The sequence below is a fragment of the Xenopus laevis genome, chromosome 2S (assembly GCF_017654675.1).
Source record: "Xenopus laevis strain J_2021 chromosome 2S, Xenopus_laevis_v10.1, whole genome shotgun sequence".
In the NCBI taxonomy this organism is placed as follows: Eukaryota; Metazoa; Chordata; class Amphibia; order Anura; family Pipidae; genus Xenopus; species Xenopus laevis.
In genome coordinates, this window is record NC_054374.1 from 36,738,550 (window position 1) to 36,755,859 (window position 17,310).

Genomic DNA, 17,310 nt, shown 5'->3' on the forward strand with positions numbered 1-17,310 from the left:
ACACAATATCAGAATGGTTAATACATGACGAATAAATTATTATTGCCCTTAACATCCTGGAAGGCAGAACCCCTTACCCCAAAGTTACAGCCTAATAGTGGAGATCTACAACATTAAGGGATACTGTCATTGGAAAACATTTTTTTTTTCAAAATGCATCAGTTAATAGTGCTGCTCCAGCAGACTTCTGCACTGAAATCCAATTATCAAAAGAGCAAACCGATTTTTTTATATTCAATTTTGAAATCTGACATGAGGCTAGACATATTGTCAGTTTCCCAGCTGCCCCAGTCATGTGACTTGTGCCAGCACTTTAGGCTGGAACTACTTTCTGGCAGGCTGTTATTTCTCCTACTTAATGTAACTGAATCAGTCTCAGTGGGACTTGGCTTTTACTATTGAGTGTTGTTCTTAGATCTACCAGGCAGCTGTTATCTTGTTAGGGAGCAGCTACTTTGTTAGGCTGCTGGGGGGAAAGGGGGTGATATCACTCCAACTTACAGTACAGCAGTAAAGAGTGACTGAAGTTTATCAGAGCACATGTCACATGACTGGGGGCAGCTGGGAAACTAACAATATGTCTAGCCCCATGTCAGATTTCAAAATTGAATATAAAATTTTTTTTTTTGAAAAATGGATTTCAGTGCAGAATTCTGCTGGAGCAGCAACATTAACTGATGCTTTTTGAAAAAAAACATGTTTTCCCAGTATCCCTTTAACTTGCACTCCAAATTGATATTTCTTGCACAATTTGCAGAGGAGGAGTCATAATAAGCACAGGTCGGATTTCATTATTATAAGAGCAGACCTGCTGGGGAAGGTGAAGGCTTTGAATCCAGTGGAACCTATGTGTAAACAGCTCAGGTTTTATGATAAATGAAAGCTGTACAGATCAACAAACGTTTTTGCATACATTAGCAAATTTCATGCGGAACCTCCCCTTTAAATGTTCTTACAATGCTGACTTTTTTTTCTTAAGGTTCCTAGAAAATTCCTTGAAAACCGCACATTAACGTTGTATATATACTATAAATACAGTACAAAGCTCAGCATTTCCTAGTCAAAGCTGCTCTGATCTACTGTTCCCTCTATGAAAATGTTATGTGAGGAAAGGAGTAAAGGGACAACACAACACACTTGGAGGCAGATTTATCAAGGGTCGATTTTTGAATAAAAAAACCTTCGGAATTCGAATAAAGAAAGAGCAACCGAAATTTATGTAAAAAAAAAAATCAATTTTTTTTTCCGGGTGAATAGGCCGTTTCTGTTCAAATTCGAATCGTACAAATTGAAGTAACATCGTATTCGATCGATTTTTCAAAGTCCACCAATTGACTTCAATTAGGTTCTAGGAGGTCCCCCATAGGCTAAAACAGCAATTCGGCAGGTTTTAGATGGCAAATGGTCGACGTTGAATTTTTAAAGAGACTTTATGATAAATTTCGATATTCGAATTTTTTAATTTTTTTAAAATTCGATTCGAATTGAATTTCAAGCTATTTTTTTGTGTACCTCGACTAGGGAATAGTCCAAATTCAATTTCAATTTGAAAAAAATTCAAAAATTCGAATATCGAAATTTATCATGTACTGTCTCTTTAAAAATTCAATTCGAAATTGATAAATATGCCCCTTAGTGTGTGATTCCCAGAGGTGACATAGTTCATTATTCAAGACTAAGACAATTAAAGATATTGATAATATTAACAACTTCTTTATAAAGTGCAGCACTGTATAACAGAATAGCACACGCACTGAACATGCAAATTACATGCAAATAACGACCCACACAGGCGGCAAAGAGGGCTCTGTTCCCTTGAGTTTACAATCTAAACAGTGTATAGGAAGAAGCACACACATGATAGAATACTTGTTTTGCCCCTATCATTTTAGCAATGCTAAATAGTAACTTATTCAAAAGAATCTTGTCGGTTTGATTACAAATTAAAGGGACAAGGGCCAAGTCCTGTATTAACTGAATTCCAGCAACAGTTTGTAACAAACAACGTGGAACAGAACCATGAGCTTCTAGAACACAGGTCATTCACTTCTAATCCAGCCTTAAATGGCAGAAACAATGAGATTAAGTAGACAAAACAGGGCCTGTGTAGACACTTTCAGATGCATAATAAGTTCTTATTATTTGATTAGTAAATTGTTGGTTCAATTCAGGAATAGGAACAATAGTCCCAGATTTTGACAGCTCAACCCGCAGTCCCGGATTGTTGCTGAAATGTCCCAACTATCTCTTTGTTCTCCTGCACTGAACCGCCATAAAAAGATACAAAGTTTCTGACTTAACTGGCTTTTGGCAGAGAGCCCAGAATATTTGGCAGATTCTTTTGTAACAATTTAAGATAAGCAAATAAACAATTGTAACATTTTAAGATAAGCAGGTCTCTTGGGGAAACTGTGATTGCAGTTTAAAGGGCAAAACTGTAATAACACTTAAAAACAACAGAAATGTGTACAAACTTTCATAACCTGCCAAATTTTATTAACACAGTAATTAGGGGGTGTATCCACAAAAATGGGCGTGGTCAAAACATTTTTGCCTCGCTCCTCACAGCAAATCTTTTTGGTCCTTCTTTCTATTTCCTAAATGTTGGGAGGTATGCAGTAAGTCACCAACACCTTTTGGGCCCAACCATTGCAGATTGGTCCCTTTAAATCTGATTTATTGGGAGGTCTGTGTTAGGGCTTTACCACATGGGAAGATTCAGGGAGATTTAGTCGCCTGGCGACTAATCGCCTCTTCTTCAGGGCGACAATCTCCCTGAACTGCCTTTCCCCTGCCTTCCGTCTGCTAGAATGAAAAATCGCCTGCGGCAATGCACTCACGGTGCTTCGAATTCCGAGGAAACTTCGGGCGACTTTGGAAATCAAAGCACCACAAGTGCATTGCCGCAGGCGATTTTTCATTTTAGCAGGCGGAAGACAGTTCAGGGAGATTGCCACCCCAAAGAAGAGGTGATTAGTCGCCAGGCGACTAAATCTCCCCGAATCTGCCCGTGTGCTAAGGGTAAGGTCACACTGGGTGATTTGGGGAGATTTAGTCATCTGGCGACTAATCGCCTCGTTTTTGCGGCAACCAATCTCCCTGAATGCCTTACCTCTGTCTTGCGCCGGCTAAAATGAAAAATCGCCTGCGGCATGGCACACGCATCACTTCATATTCTGAAGTCGCCCGAAGTTGCCTCACAAGGAAACTTTGGGCGACTTCGGAATACAAAGTGGCGACTTCGGAATACAAAGCGGCACGTGTGCCATGCCGCAGCTGATTTTTCATTTTAGCCGGCGCAAGACAGAGGTAAGGTATTTTGGGGAGACTGGTTGCCGCAAAGACAAGGCGATTAGTCGCCAGGCGACTAAATTTCCCCAAATCGCCCAGTGTGACCTTACCCTAAAGCCCTTATACTTGACTTCTACAAACTCCAGGTATGATAAGAAATAACAAATAAACAGAACATGTTGTGCATTGTGCTTATAGGGGATAAATAGGGAATCTTTGCTCAGTAACGGCCTCTTGAGCCTGGATAGAACCTCTACACCTCTTATCAATAAAATAAATAACTACTGTATATATAGCTAGACTGAAGCCTGCCACTGGTATGACCAGCTACTTGAAAGGGCTGACGGAGAGCCCCCTGTCCTAGTGTGCCCTGGGCTAATGCTCCTTTTATTATAAGGCGACCCTGCATGTCATGTTCACTTTCTAATACAAAGCAGCTAAAAGCTATTCTTGCAAATGTAGTTAAATATAGTGATGTCTGTAATCTGTATGCCATGGGGTGACTCACAGAAATCAATGTGTAACCTATTTTCCTCTGTCCTTGTTGCTAAAGGGAGTGTGCTCAGGAGCATGACGAGGATGACTAAACAGAAAAACAAGTGGTTCTGTATTACCTCAATGATGGGTTAGGGAAGGACAAACATAAATCTGTACAGGGCTCAGTGCAGCGTCTGCTTCAGTATAATCAGTTTACCTGCAGTTCCCATTAATGTGATACTGATATAACCCTTGAGCTGTAGGATTTTTAATTTGACCCTGTCCAATTATCTTCTGTGGTGCTAAGTGCATCTGCCCCTGTTGCAGCCATTGGTATTTTAGAACTCTCCTGTGTCGGGGGCATTTATTATAGCTGGTCAGGGTGGCAAGCAGTGATGGGTAACATTTTTGCCAAATGCATTGAAGTCAATGGGCATCAAACTGTGCAACAATTTTTTTACTATCCATTATCAACTATGGGCGTTTTTTCTTTTTTTACGCGTGCAAATTTTTCTGAGGCAAATTTTTACAGCAGTTTTGCAAAAAAATTTGCAGGTGGCAAAGTGCATAAATTTGCAGCAAATTCATGCCTGGCGAATAAATTCGACCATCACTAGTGGCCAGGAGAATAAATGTCTTGCTGTGGAATGTACACACACAGAATGTACAACAGTTCTTGGATTTCTGCATAACCTGTCTCTTAGTTCTAGTCCAGCTCAAAGCTTGAGTCTCTGGAACAATGGTCATTTATCAGAGATACACCAACATAGCTATTCTACAGAGGTTCCCTACTCACACAATCAGCCTCATTCACTGTATGAAATTGGGGGCAAGGTGCAAATAACTGATACAAATCACAGGGGTCACTGCTACCTGTGTGTGACATTTTTGTATAATTTTGCTGGTTGTAAGGATGCCTTGCTAGGAACCAAAAGTAAAATGTAGACCCATTTTGTGAATACCTTCAGTGTCTGTTACTTCAGTCCAAAACTCACAAACTGCATATTACATTACATGGGTAGGCAAATTCTCTTACCAGGCCAATACAGATAGCGAGATCTATGGATTGATACATAGGAACAATATCTGCTCAGTGTTTATTGACCCTTTTTCCCAGGTATCCTTTGGCAGGCATATGTGTTACAGTAAAGTTTTCTTTAAAAGATACCTGGAACTAGAGACAAAGATGGCATAAGGGTGTAGAGTCCTGCAGCGGGTCAGGTACGTACCCACGGGTTACCCGCAAAAACCTGCGGGTAGAAGTTCTGGGTGCGGGTATAGATGCGGTTGGTGGTTAAGCGGGTAAGAATGAGGGTTGCCTCATTCTGGGTTGCGGATTGCAGGTACGGGTTCCAAAACATGGACCCGCGCAGGACTCTATCAGGGTGGGTACAAGGGGTAAAATGTATCTTAAATATAACAATTTGTCACCCCCTTTTTAAGTTTGACTGCTGGAGGTGCTGAACTGTATATCTGGAATGGCGATACTCTATCATTCCACTGCAGGACCACTTGCCAAAATTAATAATATTAACCTTTTGACGAATGTGGTATATTAGTTATGGTAAACTCTAACCAGCTGCACATGTTCTCCAGAGAAAAACAAGTACAAAACAACTACTCATTCAAACGAGGTCTAAAACACAAGCTATACTGTCATTTTCAAATAATAATCCCTCATAACTTCCTGGAGTTGTGTGCATGAATAATGTTCTCCTCATTATACACAAAGGCCGCAGCGTTTTATGTGTATTTTAATTGTAATTATTATATTCCAGTCACATTTCCAGTGCTTACACCATGTTGTATTGTTTGTATACCCAACATTGACATTATATATATATATATATAGATATATATATATATAGATATATATATATAGATATATATATATAGATATATATATATAGATATATATATATACATTTATGAAAGGTAAATATTTGTAAACACAAAAACATAATTAAAACAAAATGTTTTAATTACCTGCCACAGCACATGCTATCATCCAAAAAATGCAATAATTGTTTTGCCAATTATCAGGCCACCAGATCACAAGAAGATCTCATGGTGTGCCTGGCCATCTACTTTCATGTGACAGTTGATCTTAATTCCATTGCAAATTTTTATTCTCTTTCCTAAGTACAACACTGCAAGTTATTCAAAGTTATGTCCTTTGTCCATTCAGCAGTATTCTACCCTGACCACCAGAAACCCACAAAACACCCCTTTACTAGTAAGATGGCTTCCCAATGACATGCTCTAGAGTTAAAGGCTCCCAGTAAAGCTCATTTAGGAAAAAACCTGGCAGTTGAGAAAATGCCTTGTTAAATGAAGAGTAATGGAAAAATTAGGAAACAGCGAACAGTCCTAGGGTTTGAAAGAGAGAAATCTTTCATCAGCCCTGGTGGCAGCGGTAATGGGGGTGGTGGTGGTGGTGGTGGAGTAGTCAGTAGCCGGAGGGGAGGTTTCTTAATTTAATTTGTTGTGTTTCTCCAGGTCAGTGCTCCTTTTATAAAAAAAATGCAGTGGCCCTGGAAACAAGGGCCTTAATCATACTTGAAGATAAGGAAGCAGAGCTGGCCGTCACTCAAACGGATCCACAAGACCATAGATATACAGGGAGCCCATGACTAAGCACCCTGAGGGGTGCGAAACGCGTAGGGTAGATGGAGCTGCAGCTATATTTTTAACTTTTCTACTAATAAATTTATTTTTTAACTGAATATCTATGGTCTTGTGGATCCGTTTAAGTGCCGGTCAGCTCTGCTTCCTTATCTTCTGCTGTACCGCTCCCTAAAGCTGGGGGTCTGGGGCTGGTGCACCTGGACCACTTTTACTGTTTGGTGAGTTACTTTACAATTAATTCTGGAGCACCTTGTTCTCCCCTAACTATTTGACCTTAATCATACTTGCCTTTTCCCAAAAACTACAGTATACTGTCATGCGTAGGTGCGATTCTAAAGGGCTCATTTACCAATTGGAAGGCAGGGTACAAAGTACATAAAACAGGAACAATGCAGCATTTCCTTTCTTGATTAATTATTCATGAATACAGTGCTGCCTGTGTTTGACAGTTTTATATTCATGAGGGATGGGCAGAGGGAGGCACCTAGACATCCCCCTCCAGCCCCCTAACTTGTACATTATTTGGCTCAGCCCTGTGCTTACCTCCTGCCCTATGTCCATAAGACAGAGTACAGCCAGACCCAGGGCAGAAGTGCTTGGTACACAAACACTAAAAATATGAGCTCTTATGTGCCATAGTGCTCTTAGGTCAATGGAAATGACCCCTTAAGTCTGTCGAGGGATGCCAGGGAAATGTAATAAATGCTAATTTTTGTATACCATATACAGTCACCAGTTTTAACAGTTAACTTTCACTTTAAGAAATAGAACTAGAAGTGACTAACTTGATTTGCAGAGACATCGTCCAGTGGTGAAGTGAATAGAGGTGATTTATTGCCTCCCCACAGGATTCCCTGATCCCACCACAATACGCACCTCCCTTGTCTGGAGTATAAATACATGTCGATCCAAGAAAAATCCAGTAGGAATGTCAGATTGGCCATTAAAGGGGACCCGTCACCAAAAATAATTATTCCAAATCCTATTTTATCACGTTAGTCAAGCAAAATGAACTTCAATTACACTATATAAAGTATTTGAATCTTGTTTTCTTTGGTCTGGGAATTCATAATTATAGCAAGCAGGCAGCAGCCATTTTGTGGACACTGTTATTAAGACAAGCCTTGCGTCATCTCAGAATCTTGTTTGTGCACCAGAATGGGGGACCTGATGTTCATCCCCATGCACTGGCTACACAATTAAATGGTTAAGAGAATGGTGGGGAATGTGGGGAGAGCAGGGATATCTAGGAAGTGCTGAATGGAAAGTGATAGTATTTGCCTGCCCCGCCTCTATGCCTAAGGCATAGAGGAGGGGCAGACAATATTTGATTGACAGCTGATATTTTTAAATAAGTTTAGTTAACAGCTATGAGTGCTTTAATAAAAAAAAGAATTCTTAACTTAAAAAAGGACTTTTATTAACAGCTTTTTATGTCTGTGTGACAGGTGCACTTTAAGGTAAGCAGATCATTGTAATATATGTATGAGCAGCACTGCGGCTCAATAATTAGTTCATGCCCGACTAGATCACTATCTGCAATGAGTCTGTATTTTCTCTTTGTGTGTTTCCTTCTCATTCTCTGGTTTCCTCCCACACCTCAAATACATACAGGCCGGTTAACTGGCTCCTAATAAAATGACCATAGTATGTGTGTGTGTATATTGTGTTAATGTGACATTAAGCTGCACTGTGGGGGAGACTGATGTGTAACGATCTTTGTAAACTGCAGCCTATACAAGCAAAGGATAATTATAATTACGTAATTCATTATTGATAATTAGGCCCCTAGAACTGAGAATATACTATGACTGAGCAGAGACAATGAGAAACACATGTTGCGTTGCCGTAAGCATTAGGTACAGCCAATGATTGTCTATCAGTCCCAACCTCCTTTGTTACAAGCTCCCGCTCCCATCAGAGGATAAAAGGACGGCAGAAGAGGAGCCAGTGCACCCGTGTTCTCCAAGCTGTGCTTTCCATTTCCGCAGTCAATAGTGGGACGGTGATAAGCTTTTATGATGTACAGCAGAACAGCTGTGTGAAAAGCACACAATTACCCAGACCCATCTGCTGAGTGATGTGAGAGGCTGGATGTGCTTTCATGTCAGGGATTATCATAAATACATTACCACTTCCATTCAGCTGGGCCAACACAGTTATGGGGAAAAAGTAGAGTCATTCATTTGATTTAAATATGGATACTTTCAAGATAAATACTGTATACATAATTACTACCCACCGAATCACGGCCAGGAGAAAAAATAGATAGATCTGCAGATAGGTTGCCACAAAAGGCTCAACATAAATGAGGGTGCCAGAGAGAGAGAAAGAGGGAGAGATCATTTGTTTAAGCTACATGCTGAATGGCAATGCATTTTGGATGCAATAAATGCAATATGCGTAAAAAGGGATATGCACAAATACTGGTACAAAATAAAAATAGCACATTTATTCCATCAATGTCTACAGGGGTTATTTACTAAAATTGAATGCAAAAATCACAAACAATTTGTGATTTTTTTTTTTTTTAATAAAATCAGACTTTTAGGAATTTATTAAACCCCCTAGGATTTAAAAATCCGAAATCTGAAAATCCGGCATCTTAGACCTGTCGAGGTTGCATATAAGTCAATAAGAGAAGCCCCAATGATTTTTTTATGTGCGCTGGGTTTCGTGCATTACCCCGAAATTTTATGGTGAAAATTCCAAAAAAAAAAAATCTAGAAAATCATGAAAATTGGATGAAAAAATCCGGAAAAAAATTGATTTTTTTTCCTGCAAAGCAAATTTTCGGGAAAATGTAATAATGAATAAGCGAAAAAAACCCGAGCGGATTTGATTGGAGTTTGTCGCAGAAAATATTGAGATAAATTCGGACTTTGATAAATAACCCACTTAGTGTGTGGGGAGCAACTGCTTTGTCTCAGATTAATTTCCTATGCTCTTTTACACAAATTAGCAAATATTTGTACATGGGGAGCCTCACAATGGGGCGATGCTTAGCTCAGTAAATATTACCATAATATTTTATTATGGTTAACATTTATAGAAAAATAAATTGATCCCTTGAATTTTTATTACTTTAATGGGGTGCTTCACCATTAATATAACTTTCAGTATTTTCAAATTATTTGCCTTCTTCTTCCAACTCTCTCCAGCTTTTAAAAGAAGGTCACTGACCCCGGAAGTCAAAAGCGATTGCTCTGTGAAGCTACAATTTCATTGTTATTGTCACTTTATGTTACTTATCCTATTCAGCCCCTCTTCTATTTACCTTTCCAATGTCTTACTCCCACCACTGCTTGGTTGCTAGGATTATTTGAACCCTAGCAACCAAAGAGTTGCTAATATTCCAAAGTGGAAAGCTGCTGAACAAAAAGTTAAATAATTAAAAAAAAAAACATAAAAAATAAAGACCAACGGCAAATTGCCTCAAAATATCACTCTCTACATCAGGCTAAAAGTTAATTTAAAGGCGAGCAACCCCTTAGGGCAAGGCCAGATGTGGCGTTTTTACGTTGCGTTTTTAAAAAAGAACAGCCAGGCGTAAATACGCATAAACTGCACTACCACTGAAACTAATGGAAAACACACTATGGCAATTCACACAGGGCGCTTGCAAGCTGAAATCCGCCACAGGACGCCAGTATTGGCGTTTTTGAGCAGAAACGCCAATACGTCAAGAAACTACCAAATCAATAGACTCTATGGGATGTTTGAAACCACACTTTACGTAAATACGCAGTGTATTTTAAATATGGTGTCCAAATTCAATGAGAACAATGAAAAAAACATGTTGGGAAAAGAATCCTACGTGCTGAAAAACGCATGAAAAACGCATGTTGACGGTCGCATGTGGTTTCAGTGGCGTATTTATGCCTGGCTGTTCTTTTTTAAAAACGCAAATCAAAAATGCCACATCTGGCCTTGCCCTTATAGGGCTTTAGCAGACAGGCAGATTCGGGGAGATTTAGTCACCTGGCGACTAATTGCCTCTTCTCATGAGGAAACTTCGGCGACTTCGGAAATCAAAGTGCCGCGATGCGCCGCTAGCAGGCGGAAGGCAGTTCAGGGAGATTGTCACCCCGAAGAAGAGACGATTAGTCGCCAGGCGACTAAATCTCCCCCGAATCTGCCCGTGTGCTAAAGCCCTTAGAAATAAGAAATGGGAGTGTGCCTTACCGCTGCTAACTGTACAGCATTCCCTCTTCTGTTTAGGAAGCAGAGTTCTTCTTACTGTCACTCCTCTTTGGTAAACCCATTACAGAGATCCCATGAATTTCTCATCTTGTCAGAGCTTTCCTTTCCCTTATACGGCCCTCCGGGGAATTCAGTCATTCAAGCATTTCCATCAGGGTAATAAGATACTGCCTTGAAATATTTAGCTAAGATGCTTAGCAGACTGTTAGATTAAGTAAATACCAATTCAGCGACAACAGTCAAAATAACATGCATCTGGCACACTGGTCTAGGTGTTTTCCAATAGAAATATTACCCGTGGGCACTCTGCCAAAACAAGTTGTTTTAGGCCAAGAACCATGAAGTTCTTAGGGATATTAGGGTGCTTATTGGGGATTGATCCACCAAACTTAGGGATTTCCATGTTCAGCTAAATCTTACTTTAAGTGTTAGACAAAAATATGTAGGTAAATGTAGACATCCGAGGCGGGCCAGTGGGTGTACGTGCTACATTATGTGGGCAGGGCTATGACACAGCAATTAGCGATTGGCTGATTGCCATGTCAATCAGGTGAGATCCTGCCCAGTTTTCCTTATTTGGGCAACCGAGCAGCCTGTCTTGACCCAGGCAGCCCTTCTGAAAATTTGCAGCACTAGGTAAGAATTCCAGCCATGGGTTTCACTCCTACTACTCTCCTTTCCTACTGCACTCCAAAAACATACAGGCAAGTAAATGGGCTCCTCATAAACCTGACCACCGTGTTTGTGAATGTGATAGGGAATTTAGATTGCACAATCCGCTGATGCATAATCCTTGCACAGTGTTTCAGAATATGTCAACACTATATCAATAAAGAAATAATAATAATACAGGTATAGGGTAAGTTATCTGGAAAATCTGTTATCTAGAAAGCTCTGAATTACAGGATGGCCATGCCCCATTGACTCTATTTCCTTTTTCTCTGTAATAATAAAAAAAAGTACCTTTTATTTGATTGTAATTAAGCTATAATTAATCCTTATTAGAGGCAAAATATTCCTATTGGGTTTATTAATGTTTAAATGACTTTTTAGTAGTAAGATATGGAGATCCAAATCATGGAAAGACCCCTTATCTGGAAAACCCCAGGCATTCTGGATAACTGGTCCCATACCTGTAATGAGTTACTGTTTCACAAATCAATGAACTAATGATTCTCTGGTGAGCACTGGAAATTGCAAAAGCCCCTAATTTTCACAGCTCCCTTGAGATATGTGTGGCCAGTTACAAGCAGTGACTAGAGGAGAGATTGCTACTCATATAATTCTGCAAATTGTCCTGAGAGCTTTTCATTCACAATCAATTTGAAAGGTTTTTCCTTGTACTACAATAAAAGGGAACTCCGCCCAAATTTTTTTTAGCCGAATAGAAAACGTCATACTAAGCAATCAGAATGCATTGCATTTATTGATTAATTAAAATATTTTATGTAAATATTGTCATTAGTTTTGAAGCTATTTTTATTTTCATTTGGAAGCGGTACTTTGGTTAAAGCCAGAAATGCGTTTTCTCTCCCAGATTTTGCATGTCATTATCTAAAAGCTGGTCATACACATATAGATCCACTCATGCAGCCAGGTCTACAAATGAACAGACAGGCCCAATGGTGAGTCTGACATAGAAGACCTTATTATGCCCCACCCCATCGGCTCAGTTTCTACTCTGCACTGATGAGCTCCAACAAGAGCAAACTGAAACTGGCCATACATTATAATCAGGACCGCCATCAGAAATCGCAGGACCCCTATACGACAACATTTTCTGGGCCCCCTGGGCTGCACCCACCGCAAGCCTCACCTACAGGTCTGCCCTCCCCACGCCACAGGTCCGCCCCCCACCACACAGTAAAAAAACAAAAAAATATTGGTGGCTAGGGTTTCCACATGTTAATAAAAAAGAAAAAAATATTGGTGGTCAGGGCCCCCCATAAAAAAAACATTTGTGGCCAAGGTCTCCCCATTAAAAAATATTGGTGGCTAGGACCCCACATGAGAAAAAAAATGGTGGCCAAAATTGGTGGCCAGGGCCCCCCCCATTATAAGAAAATTGGTGGCCAGGGCCCCTTAAACGTCCATGCCTTCCCGAAGTCAGCAGCTCTCAGAAAGATGACCCTCGGGACCCCCTACAACTCTCCCCCCTTTCCCCCCCTGATGGTGGCCCTGATTATAATATCCACTTTTTGGTGAGGTCTCCAAATGAACAGATCAGGCTGGGCAGTATCAGGCTGATCCGATTGTGTGGCCCTCAGCCGAATCAGCAGATTAAATGCATACCTCCTAACTGTCCCATTTTCAATGGGACAATCTTGCTTTTGAAAGTTTAACCCACAGTCCTGCATTTGAACTGAAAAGTCCCAACTTTCTCTGCACTGAACAACCAGAAAAAGAAACAAAAAACTGGCTTCTGGCAGAGAGCCCAGAACAGCCAGCAGGTGCAACTAAGATACTTTGTAACAATTTTGAGATAAGCAAATAAGTTAATTGTAACAATTTTGATAAGGAGGTCCCTTGGGAAAAGTGAGAGTCACAGCTTAAAGGGCAATTCACCTTCATTAGCAAAACTGTAATAACTGAAAAAAACCACAGAAATATGTTCAAACTTTCATAACCTGCCAAATTTTGTAAAATGAACATGGTAATTAGGGGGTGTGGCCACAAAAATGGGCATGGTCAAAAAAATGTTGCCGAGCATATTTGCAGCTAATTTTTTGGTCCCTCATTTTATTTCTAAAATGTTGGGATGTATGTAAATGTGCTGGTCTATAGCCATCTGTACTTTGTAGTTGGCTTATGATACTATATAAACCAACTGATGAGCCAGGCTTTATCCATAAATCACAATAACAAAATGATATGAAGAAATAACCTATCCCTTATAACTTAACCTATAACCTATCCCTTGTATCAGCCTATTATAAAACTTTATGACAAAAATGATATATATCTGCATCCAGAAACAGAATTATGATGCACCCATAAATGAATTCCACTGTCCCATATTAGATTTCTTCTGGAAAGTCTGCCCTTTCAGTAGCACGATGAGCCTCAGACACACACACAATGTACAGTAATAGACAGATATATAGACAGCGTGCTCTATATTTAAGAAGCATATAAATGAGCAGTCACAATGCAAGCAGTCACATATATTTGGAAATCCTTGGATACAGATTGGTGATAATATGCTAAGGGGATTAAATGCTAAAGTCTACCTACTTTATATTGCACACTTGCAAACACTGGGTTAAATGCATTAGGATTCTATAATTTCCTTCCCATTTTCCAGGGGCATTCCAACCTGCGGCCCTCTAGAACTATAAATAGGAACAGCAAACACTTAAGAAACAGGATGTATTAGAGTGAAGACACACAGAACTACCAGTAGCAGCTAATTGTCACGGCTACAAAATAAACTATAGTGATAATTGGCTTTTCTAAGACACTAAAGGGGGATCAAAGGTTGAATTTTAGCGTAATGTGAATTTTTTTTAAACTAATAAATTCAAATCACAATTCAAATGCTATGTTATATGTGAAAAAAATAGTCCTTGACCCAAAAACTCAAATCGAATTCCAATCAAGTTTTCCTCCGGAAAAAAAAATAATTGACTTTTGAGCGTCAATTTTTTTTTTTAACTATGAAATCTTTTATTGATTTTATAAAAGGTAGAAGAAAAGGATGTAGTAGAAAGTCAGCTTACATAACAATGAAAATAAAAATGGATAACAAGAAAAAAAAAAAAGAAACAAAAAGAGGAAAAGAGGCAAGAAATTTTTTTGACACCCAACATTTTTTTTGACACCCAACATTTTTTTCCCCTATTGGAGTCTATGGGGATGTAATTTTCAAAGAGAAGCTTGGCAAATATTAGGCTCATCACTACTATTAACATCTTCAAATAGTTCAAGGGATCTCTGCCATTATCTTCTACTTGAACTGGGCAGGTTTTAGGTGGAGAATAGGCGAATTGGAACTGTTTCCAGGGTCGAGGTGTGATAAATCTTACTTTCGAATTCAAATTCGAGTTGGTGGTTTTAAATTAGAATTTGTGACCGAAAAATATAAATATTGGAATTTGAATTTACCATTCGAACCTTAGTAAATCTGCCCCTTAGAGGTAATTCTTAGTATTGTCTATGGCAGGGTATTTTTTAGCCACAACAAGTAGCTGCTACTAGTAGCTCTGTGTGTCTTCACCCCTGATAGAATGAGAAATTGCCTGGGGCATGGCATTTATGGTGATTCATTTTCTGGAATTGCCAGAAGTTTCCTCGTGAGGCGCCGTGTATGCCATGCCGCAGGCGTTTTCTCATTCTAGCAAGGGGAAGACAGGGGGAAGCCGTTCAGGGTGATTAGTCAACCCAAAAAAGAAACATAGCAACAACTTCTGAGAGTGATATCCACAGGTAGGGGGCCGGTAAAAATGATGGTCGATCCCAATGTCGATCCCAAAAATGCCGCTCCTGGTAACTAAGAGCCGAATTTTCGGTTTTCAACCCAGAAAATCGGTTCTTCTAGTGCAGAGAGTGCAATTGCGCTCCCTGCACTAGCGACGTGCAGCGCCCCAGACCCCCTCCGGCGCTTAAAAGGTGAGGGGTGAGGGGTGGGGGCGGCAACGGAAGGCCGCCTCAGGCGGCATAAAGGCAAGGATCGGCACTGATCTGGAAGTGCATTCCACAACCTCACTGTCCTCACTGTGAACCACCTACGTTGCTTCAAATGAAAGTTCTTTTCTTCTAGTCTGAAGGGGTGGCCTCTGGTACGGTGATCCACTTTAGGGCAAAGACACACGCAAAAATTCAGGGAGATTAGTCGCCCTGCAACAAATTTCTTCTTCGGGCGACTAAACTCCCCAAACTGCCTTCCTGCCGGCTACAATGTAAATCGCCGGCGTGATGACACTCGGATTGCTTTGGCTTTCCGAAGTTGCCTCGTGAGGCAACTTTGGAAAACGTAGCGTTCCGAGTGCTATCTTACCAGCGATTTACATTCTAGCCGGCGGGAAAGCAGTTTGGGGAGTTGTCGCCCGAATAAGAAGCGATTTGTCGCTGGGTGAATAATCTCCCGAAATAGCAGTGTGTCTCTGCTCTTATGGGTAAAAAGGTCCCCTGCTATTTGTCTATAATGTCCTCTAATGTACTTGTAAAGTGTAATCATGTCCACATCTCCCAATATTACTGGCATCTGAAGATAAAAGAGAAAATAAAAGCTTTACGCCCCTCCATCACGACTGTATATGGCCAGTACATGTAGAATTGAAATGTAGAATAATAAACCAATTTGTTTTATATCAAAATTTCTCCCCTGGGTCCATGTGTCACTAAAGGAATAACAGTGAGTGTCGGCTGTGCCAGTGCTCCCCTTTTGTAGAACAGATTCCCCTTTACTGTAAATTGTAAGAACCAACCCAGAAATCAGGTTGTGTTTAGCCTGTACCCCTTTAATGAGATTTGATTGACAGCTCTCCACTCATCCATATGAGAAGCCTCTCTCTCTCTCTCTGTATCACAGCAGCAGCCTGTGTGTGTCTGTCTCCATTAGGAAACACTAGCAGAATTACACGCACCTCCCCCAGGCACAGAGAACAACATCTGCCTGAAAGGACCATCAGCTGCTCCACACTGTAACCTCTATAAATAATGCAGGAGACAGACCCGGGCAGCCATGTGCAGCCCCACCATCCACAGAAAGGACAAGGCGCATAAATCCTGTCAGAAAGCGGAGGAGCGGCGGCTAAACAGGATTACACGCGCGATGCACATAATTCCACTCACACACACTCACGTCAGGCTTTCATGGAACACATTGTACCGCTCGGAGGGGGAGGCACGGGGGAACAGCAGCAGCAGCTAATGATATATTTGTACAGTGTGTAGATATATCCTCCCCTCCCTACGCACAGAAACCCCCTCCCTCCCCAACATTTGACAGCCCCGCTCACTGGAATCAGCCAGCAAAGCGAGAACTGAGAAGGTTCCATAGAAACCCAGGGGGGAGAGAAAGAAGCAGCACTTACTCTGTGACGGGGATCATTGCTGAGGGCTGGATGCGCCGGGGATTTAAATCCTGTGCTGTGCAATCAACACGCTCCCTCTATTCCATCTCCCTGTACCGACAACACATCCCCGTGCCACGAGCACCTTCCCCAAATCCCTTTCTTGGTTTCCACACCCCCAGAGCTGGGGGAGGTGCCCGGTCTCTCAAGGCTCAACCTACTGACTGCCAGTTCAACCTACTGAATGTCAGCTCAACCTACTGACTGCCAGTTCAACCTACTGAATGTCAGCTCAACCTACTGACTGCCAGTTCAACCTACTGAATGTCAGCTCAACCTACTGACTCCCTGTTTCCAGCTCCTAGTGACTTCCAGGGCTCCCTACTGACTCCCCAGCTTAACCTACTGACTCCCACTTCAACCTTCCCACTCCCAGCTCAGCCTACCGACTCCCAGCTCTGTCTAATGACTCCCAGTGCTGCCTACTGTCTCCCAGCTCTGTCTAATGACTCCCAGTGCTGCCTACTGTCTCCCAGCTCAGCCTACCAATCCAGTGTTGCCTAGTAACTCCCAGTGCTGCCTACTGACTCCCAGCTCAGCCTACCAACTCCCAGTGTTGCCTACTGGATCCCAGCTCAACCTACCAACTCCCAGCACTGCCACTGACTCCCAGCAGTTCCTACTGAATTCCAGCACT

The 17,310-nt window shown here is 41.1% G+C and overlaps 1 protein-coding gene across 3 annotated transcripts in view; it reads right to left on the minus strand.

Annotated features, from left to right (window-relative positions):
* sh2b2.S (SH2B adaptor protein 2 S homeolog) overlaps positions 1 to 16,859 on the minus strand; it is a 65,206-nt gene extending 48,347 nt beyond the window's left edge. For all 3 annotated transcript variants that reach the window (XM_018249097.2, XM_018249095.2, XM_041583650.1), the window contains exon 1: positions 16,635 to 16,859. The gene's annotated coding sequence lies outside the window, so the exon portion shown is untranslated. The remainder of the gene's footprint in view (positions 1 to 16,634) is intronic.
* Between the last annotated feature and the right edge of the window lie 451 nt (positions 16,860 to 17,310).